Source organism: Bactrocera oleae, chromosome 2, assembly GCF_042242935.1.
Source record: "Bactrocera oleae isolate idBacOlea1 chromosome 2, idBacOlea1, whole genome shotgun sequence".
NCBI classification, from domain to species: Eukaryota; Metazoa; Arthropoda; class Insecta; order Diptera; family Tephritidae; genus Bactrocera; species Bactrocera oleae.
The window spans coordinates 83,517,911-83,533,062 of NC_091536.1; positions in this window are offsets into that span (position 1 = coordinate 83,517,911).

Here is a 15,152-nt window from a genome sequence, read left to right on the forward strand (position 1 = left end):
GTTTTATGCTGCGCTTCCTGACAGCCGAACCAAGCTGTAGTGCTTCACAAATACTCGTATACAGTAACCCGTTATATATGGTAAAAACATAGTTCGCATCCAGTAGGAAATAAAATCACAAGCATAGAAAAGCTTTGGCAGGTTATTTTAGTGCGTCAGAAATTTATTAGCAAATGAGCGAGCAAGGAATAAGAGAATTGAGTGAAATAAAATTAAAACCTTTTCTATAAACAATATGAAGTATTTGATTTTATTCTATATGTTTAAAGTACTTTAAACTTAAATTGCGCTTAAAGCTATATTACGCCTTCGCTAGTTATTAAAAGAAGCATACAAAATTAGAACTATCGCACTCACGATCTAGCTGTAATATTTGTGGTGTTCTCATTTTTATAAAGAATAGAAAGACATTATTTCATACTCATACAAATACTTGGGATTATTTGGTTAGCAGAAGCATCTTGCTCCAGCTTGCAATGTGTTTGCCTTACTTTAGTTATATATTTTGACAACATTTCTTCTATACTGAATGCTAGATAGCAGTGGTGAATAAAGGGAAAGTTAAAGAAAAAAATGCCTTTTTCAAACAATCCTTGATATATATTTTTAACTGCTAACCTTGAAAAGGTCGAACCAGAAATAACTCGTATGAGTAATTTTAATAAAATTCGTAAACGACACTCACTAAATATATTTTTTTAGTAAATTAACAATGCCATTTTCTATTTTAAAGCAATCTGTTGGAAAATAGTACTCGATTTTATTACTGCTGAAAGTATTTCGCTGAACATGAAATAATGTCTGAAGAGTATTTTGCTGTTTATAGCGTTCTTCAGTCAAGTTTAAGTTTAGGCCAATATCTCAATAATACTAAAAGCTTTATAAATAAATCTTGGAACATACAGATGAGCAGCGAGCTTCGAAACTACATGACTAACACATTACTTCTCGATATTTAATTTGCGCCTGCCGTTTTCTGGCAAATAAATTTTGAAATTCACTACCAATTGAAGTAAATATTGAATTTAGAATTAACAAGAAAATATGTTAACTTCGACTGCACCGAAGCTATAATAATCTTCACAGCTGCATTTTTATAAGTTAGGAGTATAAAAGATCTTTATCTATATATATATATATATATATATATATATGGCTGTTACAAACTTCGTGACAAACTTAATATACCCTGTTCCGGGTATAAAAGGAGTTTATAATAATAAGGTAATTTATCCTCAAAATAATTTCAATTGTAAAGCTGTTCTTTCATTACACATTTTCCATATCCATACTTAGTTAATAACATAAAATTTTTAAAAACATTGTTAATTTACACATACCTAAAATAAATATAATTACATCAAAAATGCCAATCGTTAAAAATGTTTCATTGCGATGAATTTTTATACAATATAAGTTCTTTTTGTTTGGTTTTTTCAATATTCTTGCATGATTTTTATTCTTGATTTACTTTTCATTTTCTCTATCGTTGAACTAAATTAGACACAGCTTAGCTGAGCAAAACTTGTTGATTTCCAATAGAATTGGAGCTGATTGCATAATTTAGTGCCAAATTTTACACTTTTTTGACTTGCTGCCAACGAATTTCGCACAAAATATATTATAATAAACTAAAAATTTCTACGAATAGCGGTGAATAAAACATAGTAAAAGCGACGTCTATAAAAGCAACGATTGCACTCGTAAAATTGCGCTAGTAGTTGGAAAAGCGCTCTAACTAAGACGCCAACCACAGTCATTGTGCTCTGCTCTACGCCCTTTAGGTTATATACGATTTTACAACACTTGTTTAAATTTCCTTCCATACGGTCAATACCTACTAGCTACTTTTTCTATAAATCTAGAACCTGCCAAATTTCTAGATATACAACTAAAAAGTTGGAATACTTACGGTCTCAAGTGGCACTGTAAACATCACTACTACCTCAGCAAACAAACGGTGAAAAGACGAAAAGATTTCTCAACTTCATAGTTTTGTTTTTCATTCGGCGCAATCAGTAACAAAGTGAATACCAAAAAACTTACAGCAAATTGCATACAATTTAGAAAGTTAGACAAAACTAATTCGAAGATTTTTGCAAACTCTACTAAAAAGATACACCTGTAAGAGAGGGGGAGCATTGCTATTATAGATAAATCTGAACACTGCTGCAAAAACACGCACAAATAACCAATGAACAATTTCCAATAAACTGAAGTCAATATCAAAATGCGTATGCTGGTGCCAAAAGCTTAATTTTACGCATATTGAAGCACATGTAAGAGTATTTCAGATTGCTCTAATAAAATGTACCACAATGTGAATATTTGTATTCATAAAAGTGTAAGTGTCTATATGTTTTGGTTATTATTCCTGATACTTAGCATTATTGCAAGCAATAATTTCAAAATTAAGATAGCCAATATTTTTTTTTGTCAATTCATCATAACACCATAATAATTGAGAAAAATGTAGAATTCGATTTTCTTACCTTCGACTGCTTCATTAAGAACTTTAATCAGCATTTTAAAGATTCGAATCAAATATCTTCCTAATAGATTTTGTTTTAACAATAATTAGCAAATATGAATCATGCTACACACACACTTACACAGCGTAGATTGAATTGTGACAGGCAAATTATCTTTTACAGCTCATTAGCCATGTAACACTGTCGGCTCAACGTTTTTATTACTTAAATATTTTGGCTTCAATAATTTTTTTTTTATGTTTCTCCTTGAAATTTACATGATTGAGTATGCATGTGTTGGTATGGGTAATTAGCTTTTGCCAAGCAGTTGCTTAGGTTTTAATTGGGAGCATTTTTTTAATACCATTAAAGACATATTCTTTTACAAGATTATTGAATAATTCATATATGGATTAGCTAATTAGCTCATTAGCTTGACAGTGTTGCTTATTGCGTTCTAGCCGCTTTGCGGTTGACAGTTATACAAAAGAGCGCTAACAATGAGAAAAAAACTGTGATTGACTTCTGGATTAAATACGCTTTCGTTAACTTAAATATCTATAGCAAAACTATTCCATGAAAAAATTAATATTTTTTAGCTAACTGTTGTCTTAAAGCAGTAACAATATTGCTCAGCGTTTACCGTGTTGTTCGTTTGACTATTTCATTTGCATGAAATCCCTGCTTATTACTTCAGTGTACTTATGTACATGCAATAACCATTTATTGCTAATAGAAAATATTTAATGCGAACGCGCCTTATTTCGCCGGAAGTGAATGTTTTACTTCCAGCTTTCTTTCGTTGATAAAGTGCGCAACAATGCTCTTAGTTGGCTGCAGTATAAGATGCCCAGCAGGAAAAATTTTATAATATGAATTGGTTTTAAATACACCGTTTATGCTCTATTATGAATGTGCTGTGGTTTCTAAACTGGTCTAAGGAAATGAAAATACTTGTGGAAATTTTTTCAGGAAAGAAAAAGCAACGTGTAAAAGAGATATCTTCTACAAGCGATATCTTAAATGTGTATTTATGACATTCATGGTAATCTTCATATCTGATTAAACTTCAAAAGTTTATTATATCTCAACAACAACTAAAAAGCGAAAATAATGTGCTGAGCAGCGTTATTTATAATGAAAAATAAAAAATAAATTAGATCTTATATACCGTCTTACCTTGATCTACCTACAAATCGGCGAAGAAGTCAGTAATTATATACATACATAAATTTTTAAAAAAATATATACATTTTTCCTACAAGATATTAATATTGTGCTCTTTTATATACACATATATGGTAAATTGAAGATCCAGTAAAGCTGTACTGCATTTAACTCAGATATAATTTTTCCAAATATCCGGTGGCATCAATGTATAAAATATTTTTCCCACTCAATAAAACAAGAACAAAGTTATAGTTTATCGGAAATGAGAAAATAAAGAGCAACGAAGTATTCATAGCTGGAAGCGTCTTTGCCTTTAGGAAAAAATTATGCTAAGGAGAGGAAGAATAAACAAAAAAATTAACAACAAAAGAGTGCTGCTTTTGATTCACATAGCAACGTGTACCTAACACACAAGTTAAATCGGAAGAGAAAATATTAATCTCACAGTAATTGCGGTTTCATAGGAGTCACTCGATTTTGTTTTCTGCAAAATTAAGTTTTAGAATGAAATTTGAGCTTAGTTGTGCCAAGCAATGTTCTTTTACACACACGAAAATATATATACCCATATCCTATATTAAACAAGTACGGAATGGCTAAGTGCGGGTGGAACATTTTATACATATATTTTATACTCTTGCAACTTCTAAGGAAATTCCTCGGTATTCTGACGTTTTAAAAGGGTATATTAAGTAAAAGTGAACCAAAAAAAGGAAAATACATATATAAAATATTTGATTATTGAGCGTGTGGTATTTTCATATCAAAGTTATATTTTTTTACATTTTTTTCTTGTCTTTAACTGATGATGTATCAAATTTTTTTGAGGGCTGTGATAGCATTTACTGATTATGTTACTATTATAATTTCAGTTTATTATGAGATTGTTTTTAAACAAATTTGTTAGTCGCCATGATTATTATTCGATTAAATGATTTAAATTGTGGTCAATAAGGAAATTCTAAATTTCTAAAACGAGTATTTATTTTAAACAAACCTTAAGTCATAAAGAAAAAAAATTTTTTTTTGAAAGGCTTAAAGTGACTAATATGGCAGAGATTGTCTATATTATGTAGTAGTTAACACTAAGAAGATTCCTATGAAATGCTTTTAGAAATTGATCCATCTAGAAGGATAAATCTTTCTTTTCTTTTAGCATCTTGCTGAAAAACGAAAAGAGTACAATCGCTGTATTTTCCCATTTCCATGAGCTGAGCACAAATAGTGAAATCTATATGACCAAGTATCTAGACCTGACAGAACCAAAACGATTGCACGATTAGCAGTCATTATTCCACTAATATAAGTTGGTTTTTGCCACACTCGCAATCTTTTTCACCTGTCTAACAACTAACGGTAATTAACGATTGCAAATAATTACACGCAACAAAAGCTCATTAATCTTCATCCAGCGAATACCGCGAGTAGTGATGACATTAAAAAACTAGTTTGAGCCTCGAAATTATTTTAGGCCTCATCAGCATCCAAGGCTATTATCTAATACTAACACATATTTAATTGTTTGTAGTATTTATATCACAAATGAGCTTGTCTTTAGTGATATACTATCTCTTGTTCAATTTTTCGCAGCAACTTTGTGTTAATTAATTACGAGTATATATGTATCTAAGTTGTGCTCAGATTTGATTTCATTCCTAAATATATACAATCCCCATATACATACCATAGCCATAAAAAATTATTTATTTTACTTTTTTTATGATTGAATAACTTTGGTTATTCACAAAAAGTATTGTACTATGTGCATTTTGTAAGAATGTTTGTAGCATCCTTAGTTTAGTCTAAATTATAAATCTTCAAGTTAGTTCAGGAACTTTAAGACTATTGTATCTAATGATGGTCTTAATAACATGTTTGGTGTTAAGGTAAGGTTTTTCAATATGTTTTCACTCGCCGAGTCATCAACAAACACGAAACCACTTGTAAGTAGTACGAAAGCAATAACACCGAAAACTTATAATATGAAATGAAATCAAAGAACACAAACAGATATTATTTTTTTCATGGGTGGGAATACTTAAAGTAATACTTGGAAGTGCTTAAATAATGTCGAAGCAGCATCATGGCCACGATCAGTATGCAAATACTCAGTTGTATGTTTCTCTTGCTGCATGAGTGACATTCAGTACATATGAAATGCTAAAACAGTATGTAAAAGAGAACTATTTGGCGGGTTCAGAAGTTGTATTTAAGTAATGTGTTTAATCATCAAACTGCGAAGGAAGTTCTTCAAATATGAAGTTAAAAAGTTGGTTCTTTTGTTGGGTGAAATAATTTTTTGTTGCGTTTCACACCATTTAGCAATAGAAAGTGAAATTCGCAACGTTATTGATCTTGGAATTTTTGGTTAGCTGAAATAAGCGAACTATATATATTTGTATGTAAAACTCAGCTTTTGCAATTATATATAAAAAATTTTAATCTGTTATGCTATATAGTACCATACATCGAACGTGACAGAGACTCCAACCAGCGCGTTTGCAATAATGTTTTAACTTTGAAAAAATTCACAGCGTCAGCATTAACAGTATGCGAGTATACAAAGTTGCAGCAAAATATCAAACAAACAAAAACACGAATCTAAACAGTAATACCGTCTGCCACTAGGGACAGAGGCTGGATCATTTGTCAAGAAAAATGGAATGAATGGTGTTAGAAACTGAATACAACAAAAAACACGATTTTTATACCAAAAGCTGCGCTTAGAAAGTCAACACCCGAAAATCATGTCATAAGCAGTACGTGATATCTTAACTCTCTGTCAGGAAGATTTGCAGTGCGAGGCGATTACTGCAAAAAGCATATGCAGGTATTTGTGTGATTATGTATCCGACGACATCTTTGCAACATTCTTTACAACACTTTTCTTGCATACATAAATGGAGGAGCTCGTAAGTGCATATCTATTTGAGTATCAGTGCAGCGAAAATTCACGTCAGGTGTCGCAGCATTAAATAAAGCAAGAAAACTGAAAAGCTCTGCCAACCAGACAATTTCCAGAGTCAACGAAAAAGATAGGCAAAAACAACGCCGTACACAAACAACATTTTGAATAAGTTTGTATAGTATTATAAATACATTGTAACAAACAGCACATGAAATGTTTGACTGAACTTTACTGGCTCACATTTTAGAAGTTTTTGTGGAGAGGTCGTACAAATCTTATAAGGCACATACATATGTGTGTAAGCTACAAAACTTGATGTACACTAAATCGTTAAAAACAGTTCTAGATTTATGTATACTTGTACTGCTTTCAACATTTAATATATGTTAAGCCATTTTGCTCTCATGGAAACTCTTTCAATTGATTGCATTAAAGTGCGGCTAATTTACAATTCTGCTTTCTACTCTTTCTTTTTACTTCTTTTTCTACCTCAAATAACAATAACACTTATACATGTTTACCACCATTATGAGAATGTAATATGTTCCCTAACAACAGTAGCCTGCAGCGTATTGTGGAACATTCCCTCAATTCCTACAATTTGCCAAAATATCTAATCAAATTTACATTATATATAATTTCAGTGGTTATTATCAGTTATCATCAGGTTGAGTGAGTGGAATTGCTTATTGAAATTGCGAATTACAAATTAGTAAGTGAAATTGAAATTGCCATAGTGCAAACAGAGCAACCAATAAAGACGGAAATTCAATTTGAAGATGGAGCAATAAAACATGCAATATTATTTAAGTTAGCACCTCGTGTCGGAAATTAAAAGCAAGTTATGAAATTTTTATGATACATAATGAAGACTTAGATATGATTGGATGGAATTATATCATATCATATAACTCGTGCATTTATTTAGCATATGTAGATAATGCATCTCCAGATTACATACGGGTAGAGTACGATTAAAGTACAAATATAACGTTTATTATCTGAAAGCATACCTCGGAATCGTTATATTATTTTTTTTTTTCAATTAAAAATTGCTTTCATTTTCTACCTCCATAGCATTGCTAACGCTAATGACCGACAACGGTTAGTAGCTCATATGTACGCAATAAAATTGGAAACCATAAAGTGAAATGGAAAACTGGTCTATATTGAAAACTGCTTGTCGAGGATTAAAGCGAATGAAAACTAAAATGGCAAACGACACGAATTCATTCAAATTCAATCCCAGCATGACAGCAGCAGCGCTGCAATTCAACTATTCACCAACAATCTCGTACGTATGGTATGCTGGTGCATGCACAAGCGTTTCATAGCGCTATCGCTCCGTTTTGTTATGTCAATTTCCCTTTCATTTTATTTTTCAAATTTCAATTTCTATTTCGAGTAGTTATGTGCATTCGTACACATGTGAGTTTTCTCAGTTATGGGCTTCGGGTTTTGACACTTGTGGGACACAGAGCCATCATTCAAAATCAATACGTTTTAGTATACAACAACAAGTACTCTTACATATTGGTTGCCATATGTAAATATTTATGGCGATTGTGAATATAAAAAATCAGTAGTGTGGAAAAACCAAAAACAAACCCAACAATAGTTTACAAATAACTAGAGCGGAATGAGTAAATACAATTTGTTAGATTTGCTTTAAAAATTCATGTGCGTTGGCATGCATATACATGTCATATTCTACATTGTGAATATATGAATTTTTTGCTTCAATTAGGAAAAGCTGTTGTAGAGTGCCAAATGCAAGTAATATGCATATTACAAGGCCAGTATGGCGTTTTTTACAAGGACGAAAATTGTAGCTTTAACGGGCAAAACTTGAAAGGGTAAGCAAAAAAAGCTATTGTATGGTATATGTATAAGATTGATTGATCATTATAACCGCTTAATGTATAATTATTGTGCATGATTCGGAATACAAATACAAGTAATAACATTCCTTTAAATATTTTCAATAATCTTTTTTTGCTTTAAACGAGTATTATGGCAACGCCATATCACGCAATTAGGCGGCATGTATTAGTACAAAAATAGTTTTTCTGTTCTTATTTGGGTTTATGTTAACAAAATTTCAAAAATTATGAAACACTTTTATAAAAGCGCTCAAAACCTTTAATACAAATTTAATTTATATTCCATTATTTGATTAAAGCAAAGACCGATATTTACACGCTTCGTTAGAAAGCAAAACGCTCACAATACAGCAGAACTAAAATTAATTGATCCGCAAAATGACTAAAAAGCAAACACGCTGAAGTCACTGGCTACTAAAATTTTAATAGTTAGGATAACGACAGTTAATTTAGTGCCAATAAACGTGGCAGTAGCGGTAGAGCTATAACAACCCGAATTAACCCAATATTATGAGTTGGCCAAACACATATACGTTTTCACAGCCATTGAACTTGCAATTTATACGTAATTTAATTAATAACTCCGCCTTTTGTGCAAATTTGCATTCCCCTGTCAATTTCGTTTTGTCGCAAAACCATTTTCATCAGCTCCTCCCACTACGCATGTTTGCTGTTCATAAATAGCAAAATGTTAGGGAAAATTATTATGCAAGAAAGATAAATTTAATAAGTTATGTCTATCAATAAGCGTAAAGAAGTTTTACAAATGACGAACAAATAAAGACGCAAACAAGTAAGGAACGACTAAGTTCGGGTGTAACCGAAAATGTTATACTCTTGTAACTTGCAAGCTACCTTCAGCTACTGGCAACATTTTATATTAAAATAAAATATGTTGCGGAAGAATTAAAGATCCATTCGATGAAATCGTGAATAAATAACAATGAAATGAGGTATCTTCTTAGACTTAGACTTTTAGTTCGCGTCTGCTAAAATTATATTAAAACCCACGTCAAATGAGATATATGTATGATATGTGACATTAACTCGAGTGAAGAAGTTAAAATAACATATTGAGTTGATGTGGAAAATGTTAATCAGAGGATCGGAGTTCATTATATTATAGATATGAGGTTTAGACAAAGGTATAGATCAATTTCATTCTATTTCAGCTCTAAACCACATAATTTTTTTGAAAACTTGTCCATTTAATTTTAATAAAATATCACAAATTTTTACCAACCTGAATGGTTTAAATACAAGTGGAAAGACGGAAGTCATTTTACTTGTATAGGGTATATTGGGGATAGAAAAAGGAGAAAAGGATTGCATTAATTTTGACATTGCTCAGATATACTCGAGAACATATTTTGAAGCTGATTTCTGTATACATAAATAAAACTCACTGACCAACATATTTGACATAAAACTTGTTAGAATAACGAAAATCATTATAAGTAGTATATGCGAGGTGGGGGTAGTATTGACCCGATTTTATCAATTTTTGCCAATACCACATACTACTAACATGCCGCGGACAAATAAGAAGCTCTCAGGATTTAATTGGGTAGCCCACATACCATCACCAATCATATGGAGTAAAATCAGACTGATGCTCGAAAATTCTAATATTAGTTATATAAGGCTAGGGAGAGTCTTTGCTCTTATTTTTATTGAGATATTTAAATTTTTACTCAAGTTACAGACAGTTGGACGGACAGATGAACAGACAGACAGACATTCGAATTTCAACATGTCTCGTCATCCCGATCTTTTATATATGTATATAAAACCCTATATCTCTTTCGATTAGTTTTACGTGTTACAAACAACCGTTAAGTAAACAAAACTGTTATACTCTGTGCAACTTATTTTTATTTGTACAAGTCAAGATCGGTACTTGAAGTATTTAATTTTTCTTTTATATTTATAATATTAAAACATATCACTCAAATCTGCTACACTTTCAATATTCCAACTCATGAATTAGTAATTCTATTCTTATTTTGTTAAACTTTTCCTTCACGTAGACACGTATACACATACTTGTCGACATATTAAAAAACTTTACATTATTTTCTTCTTCGCTTTAAAACTCAAGCTGTGAGTGCAATTTGAAAAAGTTCAGCGCAAAAGTAATCTTAAAGTACTCATCCATGTTAAAACTTTTTAAGCAGCGCCTACATGTATGCCTCAAGTTGTGATTTATGCACTCACACATAAACTCACAGTTGATGCGAAAATGCATTGCGTACAGAAAAAACGTTAGAGTAAACAGAGCAAAGGTTGAAAGCTTTAATTTCCTAATCGTTTTGTGGTGTGCGGTATTTCGCGCCCGGTAGCATGCCTCTTACAGGTAACGCATTTTACTTTAACGCAGCTTTTCATGCTGACGATATGTTAGTGTTTTGTCTATAATAAAGCATAGTCCGTACGGAAAATTTTACCTCAAAGTCCACTTTGAGCCAAATGACCTTGGAAACATGTTTCTTGCTTACATTTTGGCAAGCAATGATCCTCCATAGTTACCGAGATTGCATAAGCACATACAACTCGATATGAAAATTTCTTCGATTAAACAGAAACGTTTGTTTGTTTGATTCAATATTTTGGTGAACAGTGCGTATACGTAACAACAATGGAAGCCGTACTCTGCATGAACTACAATTACACAAACTTATCGGAATAACTGAACGCTCGAAATGAAGTTCTTGTATGGAAAACTTTTGTATGTGACAAGATATTTTCACAAAATTTCGCATGGACTATTTTCAAGGCAACAATAGAATCTCCAAACAAATTATTCATATCGGATTACTATAGCATATAGCCGCCATACAAGCTGACCAATCAAAATTAAGTTCTTGTGAGAAAACTTGAACCTGTGAAGGGTATTATAGCTTCGGTGCAGCCCAAGTTTACGTCTTTTCTTATATTGTATCATATATACGTTGACTTGTTTATGTGAATTTATTGCAACACATATACATATATATAGTAAACATTTTAGGTTAAAAAACAAGGCAACTGCTTCTGCTTCCAAGCAAGTATTTGTTTACTCTCTAATTGCTCGAGGCGCAGTGCTGTTTTCTGCTGCCTCGGTTTCCGTTACGCCTGCTACTTAACTACATCCATATTCACAGCTATAGTATATTCTCTCCTTAATTACTTTACTGGTTTAAGCGCGGCTCCCATAACCGACACAAACTAAACACACATATATGGAACTTAGCTAATTAGTTAGCTGAAACACATGGCTTGCATCGTTGAGTGGTGTCAATAGCTAAGAAAGCAGTTATTTATACAAAGTAAAGTTAATTAAACTCTATTGCTAGTATTCTCTCTAATGATAATGATAATGAATTTGTCACTAATAAGTGTAAAAAAGAGTGAATGTAAATTTAACTCACAAATAGAATAATTTGAATTCTTGAAGCAATGTTTATGGTGGATAGGTTAAGGTTATATTGGTATATATTTAATAAATACCGTTACATTGGTACTCTACAAATGTCTTACAATCATATGAAAACATTTCAATTTCGCTTTCATACAAATTTGCTTCGACTGTAAAATGTTCACTCATGTTTACTTTCACTTTGTAATTAACTGACTATATTCGTGGCCCCCTGGGTGCACTAGCTGCTTCATGCGAAATGTGAGGCTTGGTTTGCAACAATATACATTCACTTAAATTATTAACTAGAAAGCGACACTCTCTGTTTACAATGCGTATATTCTTACACATTCAATTGCATTACAGTGATGGCGAAAAGTATAGTCTAAGAGAAATAAAAATTTTAAACAAAAAACTAATATTATATTATACAAGGCGCCTTAAGTGCCCGCAATCGCCTGAATGGCTGACATGCCTTTATTGGCTATATAATATATAGTTGGTAAATAACATGCTGCCCAATATTAGTAATAATTATAAAAATTACATATAATTTTGCAATATTTTTGTTTTAACACTGCCCTGAAAATACTCTACTGCTTAAAAATGGGAACAACTTAGATAATGTAGTTAACCAACCAATCTTCTATCCGACTTGCTCAACGAAATGGTTTTACTAAATGTCAATATGTGTATGTTGCCTGTACTACACATCTACCGAATACTGAAGCTGGAGTAGAGAATTTCATTTAAACAGAAACGTCTATTAAAGTACATGCTAGGAATTTGTTGTTATATTTGTGCTTGAAGCGTTTCCTTGACCAGTTTACAGAAAATATGAAGATAGAGGGTGCTGCATGCAACCTACGTGAACAACAAATACAATCAACCTAAATATCATACTTTAGAAGCGATTTGTGCTTTCAAGTGTAAGGCCGAGCATGTCGTTATCTGCCACTTTGGATTTTCTATTTGCACAAGTAAGGGTATTTACGTATATACTTGACCTCTTCGTCGCTGAGCCTTGGTGTGTCTTAGTTTATTTGGGAAACGTACCCACACACGGGGGTGTCGTGCTGAAAGCGCCCAGATGCACTCATGTTTTAAATTCTTGAACTAAGCAGAACAGCTGTTATTGGCAATTTAAGGCTGCTTTTAAAAGTAGTGATACTGCAGGGATAACGGCAAGAGGACTGCTTCAAACTGAAGCAAATGTGCAGTTTGTTTCGTAATATTTATTGTAGTATTTACGATAGTGTGTTTTTAAATGGAAGGTGCAATTTTTATTTACAATTTTTAATACCGAAGGTACTTATTTGCGGTGGTTATTTCAATGATAACAGATTTTAAAAGCATGCACCAGCTATAATACCTGCCTCATGCAACTGTCAATTAGTAGAAGAGATAATATTGCTCACTATGTCCCTGCGCCTTTGGCTCTCATTTAATTATCAGCATAATTATGTTGTCGAAGAGGATAGTCTTGGTACTCATTTGCGCCTTTCCATTTGACACTCTCTGGTACGATGTGACCTATGTCTTATTGGAATTGTGAGAGGCAGCAAAAATGTATCAGACAAGTCGGACATGGAAGCAGTAAACGTGAAAAATAATCACATTTTAAAATAAATATCAAAATAGTGTTACTAGTGTATTATTACAAGTACAAGACCCTTTAGAGAAAACAATAAATTTTTTAAGAAAAATCTGTATTCAATTGCTTAAATTGCATAATATAAGCGCATTGATTATTATCTATTTCAGCATCCCTAATCACTTATTTGTTGTCTACTTGCTTAAAAAAATATGGTTATCCGAAGTCTATTTTATGAGCTTGAACCCCGTAATATTCATAAAACTTACTGGCAATTAACTGTAATATGGAATATGAAAATCTGAAAAACTTGGGCATGATTTTCCGACAGGGAGTATTCTACTCATACACACTCAAAGCATAATTTTTTGCGGTCAAATTATTTACGTGATCTGACTTTAAACAATAACACACTTCTATACACACATAAGAATGTATTCCGCGAGCGAAATAAAAAAATGAAAAAAGTGGAAAAACTGCTTCAGGTGCAGCGCAAAAAGGTGTAATTTACGGAGAAAGATGTTCCAGACATAAAAAACACTGAACGGAAGTGTAAAGTGATACGGCTTTGTAAGCAATAGCACGATTACAAGGAATAGTTATAAAAAAGAAAGTATAAAATGAAGCGAAAATATCCTTACAAAATTGTATTGTAGTATTGGTGTTGGATGTCTAAATTGATTATTAATTATATTAAAAAGAAGGTAAGGTTATGTTACAAAGCTGATCCCTGAACATGGTGGCGAATCACAATTGAACTGTCATGTACAGTACTTCGTGAAGCCAGATGAAAAACTGCTGCAGTATCAGCACAAATTACAAAACTGCTCAAGTGATTTATTTCTATTTCAGCTATTTCACCTGGATGGCTAAAAGTATGAGATCAGAGGTGTCTTAGCCTTGGTATGGCAAAGGCAGGAAATTCGCGGCGGAAGTATTGAGAGAGGCTTGCCTATAGGTTAATAGAGCCAAAAAACTAAATTAAATATCACGAAAGTAAAAAAAATGTCACGATGCTATCGTACCTGGGATAACTAGAAACTTTTTTTATTATTCTAATCTTCTATTGACTGTTTTCTAATAGATTGTTTTTTTATAAATTAAAAATATTCATTTTGAGCTCTTTTAATATATACTGCTTTTATACATATACATATGTTCTCAACGTTTCACAAACCGCTTCATTAGTTAGCCAACAGTAAAGCATTAGCCACTGTTGGCGACTTTTAATTTACCTCGTGCTTTTCTGCGTTTCAAAAAACGTCAAATGCAGCTGCGTAATTTAATTTTCTTTTTCATTTATTATGTAATGTAACGGTAGGGAGTCCACTGAGTGAGCGTAGCAATGCAGCAGAAGAGGCACTACCCAAGCGACTGCCGTTGACGTCCTGCTTATGCTTTGAAATCACTCAACTCCCACACTGGCTTCTTACTTAGCAGCATGACAACTAAGCGCTTTGACCAGCAAATAAAGGAATTTAAATAAATTTATATAGTAAAGAGTGATCCAAGAAGTTGAAACTTATAATATGCATGTGTATTAGAGCTATTACTATTGACAAGCATTGATCGAAAACAACGCAAAATGTATTTTTCTAAACTAAAATCACTGTAGTTAATAATTAAATTAAGCATTCATTAGTCTTGAAGTCCAAATTTAGTGACAGACTCCAAGCGGCATTTTCTCTAATAAAAACATATGTATTATATTTTTTCTTCTCCTTCATCT